General features: G+C 37.7%; 1 long non-coding RNA gene across 1 annotated transcript; it reads right to left on the bottom strand.

Annotated features, from left to right (window-relative positions):
• Positions 1-7,096: 7,096 nt before the first annotated feature.
• Positions 7,097-10,010, bottom strand: LOC141359421 (uncharacterized). Its single transcript, XR_012365847.1, has 2 exons — positions 8,270-10,010; positions 7,097-7,612 (listed from the first exon to the last, which is right to left on the bottom strand). It is a non-coding gene; the product is annotated as an uncharacterized lncRNA (long non-coding RNA).
• Between the last annotated feature and the right edge of the window lie 272 nt (positions 10,011-10,282).

Below are 10,282 nucleotides of genomic sequence, written 5' to 3'. Positions count from 1 at the left end.
CGTGAAGGGGTGACTCGCGCTCTGCATCTCATGCAACAACATATGCACGCGCATCAAGATTGCGACCCTGTCCTCTTGCTTTCCATGTGAAATCAATCCTTCGCTGAGTGATTGACAGCATAATGATTGACAGCATAATGCAATCGATCGTGTTCCCGTTAGTTAAGCATACGATGATATATAACTTTCTTATCTGAAGATTATGTAAATATACGCAGTCTTCTAGCTGTGGCAAGCTGTGTTTTAATGTCTCATACATTTCTCAAAGTCATGACTGTTTACGTTAAATACACTTGGCATAACATGCATGATTTAAGGTAAAGTGACACTTTTTCGCGTCAATTCACAATCATTTAAACCATGCAGCTGTTATAGAGCCGATGCCAAACGATCACTGCTACGCGAGGACGCGAAATTGACGTCTTTACAAACTAATACGTTTACAATGTATTACATTGATGAAAAACGGAATTAAACTTGTCATGTTATATATTACTGAAATAAAAGAAAGGGTTTTACGTCTGAATCCCCGAAACATTCCTACCTGTACTGCACGTTCTCCAGAGAGCTCGCGTTGATTCACGCCTTCAGAATATAACATCCATTTGCAGTTTTGTACACAAATGTATATGAGAAATATTAATATTCCATTGGATTTAGTATCAAATAATCCTCAGTATATATAGTTTTCAATAGGCACGGACTAAGTTTCGGTCTAGTCACGTGTGAAGGCAAGGCAATTAAACACGCTTGGGCTGCCCTCTAGTGGTAAAAGCTATATGACATTTTTATTTTTACATAGGATTTTATTGGACATTTTAAAGTGAAAATAACATAATATAGACATGTTACTGCAATGTTTTTTAATCTTGGCCATGTTCACATTGGAGTTCCGAGTTCATATTAAAAAAATTATAAAGATATGTTACAGACAATCTGAGATATGAACTACTTCCTGTTTGGGGACTACGCCATAGGTATATTTTGACCTGTTTTGGGCAAATGCTTCCGAAAATCAAAAATCCTTCTAGTAACTTTTGTGAGGCTTGGTCCAAGGATCGTGTACGTGGAATTTCTTGAAGTTTGGACAAAATTTGTGACCTGTGAAACTTTTTAAAGGTTTTGTGTTCTATCCAATATGGTGGCCGAACGACATGGATCTGTGACTTCATCTTCTCAAGCAACTTACACCGGTACTGCCCGAACATTTTAAAGTTTGAACGGTGTCTCTGCGTCAAACGGTCTGGTCGCTAGAGCTGGCCAAAAAAATCTACCCGGGAAAAATAATAAAAACTAGAAAATGCATTTCGGGACGAACTGCAAAAGTGTGCTTGCTCTGGTGCCGCCGATTTAGTTTGTGCATCTTCACATTGGAGTCTCAAGTTCATGTACAAAGTTTGGTTTCAATACGTGAAAGCGTTCCTGATATAAACTACTTCCTGTTTTGGCGGCGTCGACGCACATTTAGTTTTTGCGGTTAACTTATTTACTCACTTAAGTACACATAACCAAAAGTTTTTAATATGGAATATAACATTGTTTTATGCAGTTTTTTGTCAATGCTAATTATTTCACGACCTCTATTTAAACTATAACCGCCATTTTAATAGCTGGCAAACATTAGGCTAGCTTCTAATAAGAGAAATTATACTTTTAGATTTCGTCAGGGCAGTAAAATCAGGTGTATGTTTGTCAGCGCGATACGCATGCAGTGATGCAGGTGCTGGGCTGTGAGCGATGGGCGATTAACTTACTATCTGTCTGATTATTTAGGCTTCAACGTGGCAAACTCAGCCTAGATTCATGAAGATTTTAACAGAGGTGGAAAGAGTAGCCAAAAACTTTACTGAAGTTAAAGTAAAAGTAACTAAATAAATAATTACTCAAGTAGAAGTAAAAAGTATGCAATGAAAATAATACTCAAGTAGCGCGTTACTAGTTACTCATGAAAAAATAAATCTAGATATATGCACACACACGCACACACACACGCACACACACACACACGCACACACCCACACACACACCCACACACACGCAGTGCCCTCCATAAGTATCAGAACAATAAAGACAAGCTTTTTCTGTTTGATGTGGAGACCAGAAATTGGTAAGATAAATATCAGTATACCAGAAGTTTAGAATGTCACATTTTATTAACCTTTGTTTATGTTTCAACACATACATGCTTTAACAACAAAGAACAACAGCATTAAATGCTGACTTATGTGTATTGTACACAAATGCACATAAGTGAATCAAACTGATCCTACATGTTTTATGCTTTTCATGTGTAAACAATCAGGACACAGCTCAGTGCCCATTAAAAAAAATAATGTGACAGATTCTGTACTTTTGTCTCATGTTCATCTTTTAATGTTTAGACATTTCTTGACTCCACAGCAAACAGAAGAATACTTATGAAGGGCATTTCTACAGTATGTGTAAAACTGCAACATACACCAACAGTATACAGAAAAATGTAGCTTGTAGCTGAAATATCAGACAAGTAAACTGACAACAGTTTTGTTTTGTATATGTATAAAGTTGGAATCTCCTAAGATGGTCTGAGGACATTGACAGTTTACACTTAGACAAAACTCATGTTTTCTTACGTTGTCATGTCACGTGTGTTTTGTGAGAATCACTTACATCATACAGTACATTAAACAGCGAATCAGACGTCAATCATCGATGGATTTTCTTCAATCTGTGCTACAGTGTTTCTGGAGGTTGCACGCGTTTAACTGTGTCTGACGACGAACAGGTCGGCGGTCGCGCGTATGTAATGGCGGGTACATGTGTGAAGTTTTGCTTTTAGTTAAAAGATTGGTAAATACATTTCCACGTCACCCAACACTGGTTATATTCTGCGTGTTTCTACATAGGTTACGAGTAAAACAGCTTCGGACGATTCCGTGTTTGAAGCGATCTGAACAATTCATTCAAACTGATTCGCGAACCACTTTAAAACATTTGGCCCATTCGCTTTGTAAAGAGTCGACTCAAAAGACTCATTTATTTGCAACACTTTGTAATGAAAACGACTCAAATGAGTCAATAATCCGCCAATGCGCCAGAAACACAAGATAGCAATTTAAAAATAAAATACAAATTTCATAATTAATTAAAATACCGATGCCAAACGATCACTGCTACCCGAGGACGCGAAACTGACGTCTTTACAAACTAATACGTTTACAATGTATTACATTGATGAAAAAGGGAATTAAACTTGTCGTGCCATATATCACTGAAATAAAAGAAAGGGATTAAAATATGTCTGAATCATATAATTCCTACCTGTATGTGAAAATGCACGTTCTCCAGAGAGCTCGCGTTGATTCAAGCATTCAGAATATAAAATCCATTTGCAGTTTTGCGTCCGAAACCGCATACTGTATAGTGAATAAGATGAAGTTTACGATTCTAAAAATATGTATCCAGGAATCTGTCCATATACGATACGAAGCTTGAGTGGCAGCCGAGGTTACTGAGTCCTCCACGGGCTCGCAGCAGAGTCTGAGGCTGTCGCCTCTTCTCAGGGCTTCTCTGCTTTCTCTTCCTCAGCTCTTCGCTGTATTGTGGCTCTTAAAGGAACACCCGATTTTCTCAACAGCTCTTCTATATTCCATTTTGCCATTTTAACATTAAAACTACATCCCGCCATTGTTATTCAAACTTTTCCACGGAGCAATAGCCTGTTAGCTTAGCTTCTAAAGATGGCTGCCGCTATCTTTACATTCTGTCTAAAAAACACGTTTGAACGTAAAGGCTGCCCTCTACTGGTAAAGGCTAATGACATTTTTTAATTTTACACAGGTTTTAATTGGACATTTTAAAGTGAAAATAACATAATATAGACATGTTTCTGCAATGTTTTTTTTTATCTTGGGCATCTTCACATTGGAGTAAAGAGTTCATATAAACATTTTGGTTAATAAATGTTACAGACATATTGAAATTTGAACTACTTCCTGTTTTGGCGGCGTTGACGCACATTTAGTTTGGGCTGTGGCGCGCAAACGCTTCCGAAAATCAAAAATCCTTCTGGTAACTTTTGTGAGGCTCGGTCCAAGGATCGTGTACGTGGAATTTCATGAGGTTTGGACAAAATTTGTGACCTGTGAAACTTTTTTAAGGTTTTGTGTTCTCTCCAATATGGCGGCCGAACGACATGGATCTGTGACTTCATCCTCTCAAGCAACTTGCACCGGTACTGCCCGAACATTTTAAAGTTTGAACGGTGTCTCTGCGTCAAACGGTCTGGTCGCTAGAGCTGGCCAAAAAAATCTACCCGGGAAAAATAATAATAATAAAACTTAAGAAGAACAATAAGTGTGCTTTTGCAAGCACACTTAATAATAATAATAATAATAATAAGAATAATAAAACTTAAGAAGAACAATAAGTGTGCTTTTGCAAGCACACTTAATTAGGGTCATAACATTCTAACCCTGCTTCGTTTCACACTGCATGCGTTTGGCACCACAATGCGGGGTTAACACCACAAATGCGGTGCTAACCCTGCTCCGGAGCAGGGTTTCATAACCCTGGGTAAACACCGCTTTCAAATTACAGGTGTGAAACGCTCCTTAACCCAGGGTTAAGCAGGGTTTAGAATGAAGATAACCCAGGGTTAAGCGCAGTGTGAAAACCCCTAATGACTGTTTCTAATTGTAAACGTTTCTTGTAATGAACTTCCAATGAAAGTATTTCTAAAATGTTTTCATGTAAATACTTTATAATTAATGTTTCTAATTGCAAGTTTCCAGTAAAAACCTTCTAATCAATGTATTTCTAAAATATTTTAATGTAAATACTTTAGAATGAATGTTTCTATTTGCAATAGTTTCTTGTAAATACTTTATAATTAATGTTCTATAATTTTGTTAGACATTTACTTACCAGAATTGATTAATTAAACAGTATTTTGTTGACATCTTTTACATTATTAAAAATTAAATTATTTTCAAACAACTGTGTACACTTATATAAACCCTTTAAAGGGGCCGTGAATTGGTCGATTTTATTGCTTTATGACGTTGATTGATGTCTACTTATGCATTTCGCGTTGTTTTTACATTCAAAAACATCAAAAGCAATAAGTAATACGCTATTTTGTAACATGGATTAGTGGCTGTCTTGAGAAATGGTTCGTTTGAAGGGGCGGGCCGCATTGAAGACCTGAACGTAAACACCCACTGCTATGATTGGACAGCTTCATTCCCCGTCATTACATGTAGGGAAATGTTTTAAAAACATTAATGTGATAAAAATAGCAGCCGAACACAAATATGTTTGAGACACAAAAGATTCTGGGTGCTAAACATGATACACATAAATGACAATACGTATATTAAAGTAGAAACAAAACTCGACGTGACTAAATTAACTTACCGTATAAAACACAGTAAGCGTGCATCCGAATCTAAACTGCGGCTAATAAATCCTTATCAATAACTTTGTATATTTCTATTGTGCTTGTGAGGTTGCTTTTACATTCACGTAATGTTAAATACCACAGTTATATGATAAAAAATAAGCTTTGTTGAGTGTTTGACCTTTCAAACGCAACTTGCCTAAGTTACCGTATACAACACAGTAAACGGGCATCAGAATCTAAACTGCGGTTGATAAATCCTTCCTTATAACTAACTTTGTATATTTCTACCTTTGAATTACAGTCGTATTGTTAAGTGTTGTACCTTTATTAATCGTTTAATGTTTTTAGTAAATTAAAACAGTCAACAAACGTATTTAGACACGGATGTTACAACAGGACACATCAAGCAATCTCTTTTAACAAAGCAATAGTGAAACGCAGTAACTTAAATAAAGTAAAATGTCTTACTGTGAATTATACTGCTGTGTCATTGTTGTCAGATCCAATATAAGTGGTGCTTCTGACTGAGTCTCTCTGCAAATCCAGCATCGACTTCTTTACAAATGAATCCATGTCCACAACGTTAACAAACGCTCCCCACACGAGCTGGAACTTCTTCAAAAGCAAACTTTATCCAAGCATATTGCTAATGTTATGTTCCAAGCCTCCGAATTGAAGTATTTAGCTTCTGTGTTGTTCCCATGGTTGTTCCCACGCGGTTCTTTCAAAACCGAAAAAGCGTTTCCATGGTATCATAACAGATCACCGCGTCAAAATAAAAGTCTCTCAGAAAAAATGTATTTAAAAAGTCATTTTGGTTAAATTTGTCAATCTTTAAAGACATGTTTACTTACTGAGACACACGTGTCACGCGAAGCTGTGGGCGGGGCTACAAAAGTAGACTTGTCCTTTTGGTTATGGGGAGGTGTTTCAATTCTACTTTGACGTCATAGATTTCCGAATTTTAGACTGGAGTTTTTAGCTGGCTTGGTGCCAAAGACGGTTATATTTCAGTAGCACGGACGTTTTCAGTTCTGAAACTTGCAGGATGTTCATTTAAGTATGATGACCTCTTATATAACAAATTATCAAGTTAAAATTGAGTTTTTGATTCACCGCTCCTTTAAAGGGAAACCAGGCAAGTCTGCGTAATATTTCTCTACAAGCTCCCCCTAGTGTCTGAAAGTAAATGCTTTCAAACACACTGTCGTAAAAACGAACTGTTGTCCCTCCCCCCTCGGAACCAAGTTTATCAGCTTATTTCCAATCCAGTTAAGTTTCCCTTCCGTCAAGGGTTTTCGATGCTTCTTCCCCGGCTCTGCCATTTGCAACAATCGCTAGCCGTGTTTAGCTTGCCTGCCTCTGTGTTGTTTGCTGTAAAGTGATACTGCTTCTCGCGATATCTGAGACTTTGCGAGACTGAAGGACACCGGGTCAGATACAGCGAAGTTGCAAGTGGGGTATTCTTCCTACAGACGGTAGGGGCGGGCGAGAGAGACTTCATTCGTCCGGTAATGAGTCATTTAACCATATACCGACTTACAAAGATGATTTATTAAAATAAAAATGCTGCCTTGTGTCCCTTTAAACCCCATTCTCCACAACTTATGAGATGGACAGTTACACGTTACCACTAAGGAAAGTTTAGCATTGCTGTTGCTTTATACACCTGACTCGCAGCATGATAGCATTAAGAGGAGGCCACACATAGGAGCACATTAAAAGAAATATATTTATTTTATTACTTAACTGTATCATTATTACCAATATAAAGAACCAATGTTATATGTACAGTGGATTTTAAAGAGGAAATAATGTAGTGCATATTATTCAAATTAAATCCCATAAGTGATGCGAACCCTCTTCAAACATTCATGTAAAAATAAAAATAATCTCCCTTATAGTTTTAGCCACCTCACAGTCTCTGTAGATGCATTGTATGGGAATACCCTCCTCTGTAAAAACACCAAAAATCACACCACTACATCCCTATAAGAAGAAGCTGGCCTTGCACCTGCCAGTAGCTGTGAGTCTGCTTTAATTTCAGCATTGCACTCTGCATTTTCAAGTAGCTACAGTCATTAAATTGGGACATTTAATTTCCAGCAGTCCGAAGGGTGGGCTCTCAGCTGGGTCAAACACAACACAGTGGTTGCAGAGTGCTCTTTCAGCCACACAGGAACAGTCGGCCACTGAAATGTCAACTGGTGAGCAGTCGTCAAAGACAATCTACACATTAAAACAAAATATACAGTATGTTATTTCACATACAGAATCAGGACACAAATTCAATACCATGTCAGGTTATCAAATGCATAACACTATACACAATACTGTAATCTAAGGACATCCAAATAGATCACCTGTCTCAATTTACTCACTTTCATATAGTGTGTTATGAAAAAGTGAAAGTTCAAAGCATAAGATAGGTACAGGGTACAAAATCAGTACTTAAATATCACTGGCCAATGAACCTTAAAGATAACTGACCATTCACGGTTTATAATTAACATACAGTAAAAACAGAAGCCGTCAGAACCAGTTTCTGTGGTTTCCATGAAAGCTTGGTGTATGTTATGATCCTTTATTCGTCATTTTGCAACACAGGCACATCAAAACCACAAATAATAAACCTGATTGAGGCTTTGAGCTTCTTATTTTTACTCCCACTCCGGGGTCGTGAGGGTTCTCGCCCTTTCTCATCTGTAGCATGTAGCCCTGATGCTCCCTCCCTGATGAATCTTTGGTTTGAAACTGTGAGGTTTGGACATCATTAATGTTATTCATACAGTTAATTGTACATCGTTAAAACCATCAAATAGTCAGTAGTAATTTACTAACTGTTAGAGCGAGCTAGCCAGTCAGTTAGCTAATGTTATAACTTACCTTCATAGTTGTCGATGTAACTTGATATATACACCTTAAACAACTTTTTCCTTTTGATCATCGGAGCTGAGCATGCTGCTGTACTAGCCGATGGACATCGGTGATTGTTACTTTGATAGATCTTGCAGACATTGTGTGTAAAACAGCGGCATGATTCATATCTTCCTCTCTTCATATCGCGAAACCGGAAGCTTACACGCGTACACTCAAGAAAGCGGAAATAGAAAAACGTCATCCCGTGCAACTAGTCCATAGAGTCTGCAGGATCATATGTAGAATCCAGTGGTTCTTCAATGGTACTACTTGATGTGCCTTCCAAAGGGTCCTGCTGCTGCTGCTGCTCCTCCTCCTTAGACCCCGAAGCCGTTTTTTTTTAGAATAATGGCTGGCTGATGAAGTTATTGGCTGGCTAGCCGGCTCAGCCGAAACCTAAATGGCTGCTGCAGCCGCCAAACTTTTCATAGCTGCAAATGGCTGAAGCTGCCACATGTCTACAGATGTCTACGTTATACTGATTAACAGTGTTGGGAAAATTACTTACAAAGTGTAATACATTATATATTACAAATTACTGTAATTTGAAAGTAATTAGTCACATTACAATATTACTGTCTCTGAACTGTAATGAGTTACGTTACTTTTGAGTTACTTTCATCAAAATAACAGAAGTATGACTAGGCATTATAAAATGTTAAAATGTAGTTTATTGCTGCTTATAAATCTAGAAGTTATGTGTTTGCCCTCGAGCTTTGAATAGGCACAGTGAAGACTTATGGCAAAATACAATAACAATCACTGTCAGAATTATAAACATAGACAAATGATCTGGTAAAAGTCTGGTAAATTATGGTACACATAACCAAACACAATAGAGCTAGAGCCCACTATAATGCTACTTATAGACTAATAACATGGCAAAACACACAACCTCTTTTCATTTCTATTCTTTAATTCACTTTTAATTCAGAGCCACAGCACAAACCTGGCATGCACTGGGTTGAATGAATGAATGATTATAGGTTCCCATACAAAGGTTGGTAAAAACTTTTAAAATTGATGTTTAAAAGTCTACACTAATTTTACGTTGTAGTTTTGGTTGCTGTTTGTAATAAAACGGTAGATAGCATAGCAATAGCCTAGCAATGTATTATGTATCTGGACTGTAACCATAGCAACGTTGGCTTACCTTGTCATTGCTGGTGTGATATGGATTTTACTGGCAAGCTTTTTAAAAGTCTCTTTACTTCTGAGGTTCAAGCAGCATGGGAGACCGATAGAAAGAAACTTTCTGTTGCTTTTACTTGCTCTCATTCGCAGAAATATGCGTGGCGGCGCTACCGGACCTGATTGCGACCACTTTAGTTAATGTTATACAGCCGCGGACTTCCCAGAAGCGGCTCTTATAAGAAACGCGTCTATATTTGACTTCACCGATTCCAAATGACAGTTCCAATACAAAATTAAAGTAAAAATGAACATGCTGCATACAGCACCCGGAAAGAGACATACAAACGTTATTTTACCCGCAGCTTTTTCCTGTGTGGATGCTGGTCGCGCGCATTGGTCAAAAATAAAAATAACACAGTCTATTTTTGAAATGCATTGTTGTGACGCGCACGTTACTAATGCATCGCTTCTTCTGTAGGGAAAACAAGCAATTTTAATTTACCAATCAGAAGACTGCCTCCGGAGGTTGCATTTTTACGCTGCCTACGTCATCAACACTGCCTTATTTCAAAATATCAACAATTATAAAGTTTATTCTTATTATAAGTTAGTCGTAAATTGTTGTAATATGCGTATGGCTTGCGAAGGTAGTGCTCAGTTAACTTAAATAAACCAGGCTTGATGACGTATGCAGCCTGCATATGCGACCTCCACAGGTTGCAACCCCTCTGTGGTTTGTAGCAACGAGCGAGCACAAGACTGTGCTGTTATGAAACCCATCAGAAAATGGATCTCGTGTATTGTTTATATTCCGTGTGTGTATGTCTCTATGTGATAGAATTATTA

This window comes from Misgurnus anguillicaudatus, chromosome 23 (genome assembly GCF_027580225.2).
Source record: "Misgurnus anguillicaudatus chromosome 23, ASM2758022v2, whole genome shotgun sequence".
Lineage (NCBI taxonomy): Eukaryota > Metazoa > Chordata > Actinopteri > Cypriniformes > Cobitidae > Misgurnus > Misgurnus anguillicaudatus.
Note: the sequence above shows the minus strand (reverse complement) of the source record. Positions and strands in the feature narration are given on the sequence as shown.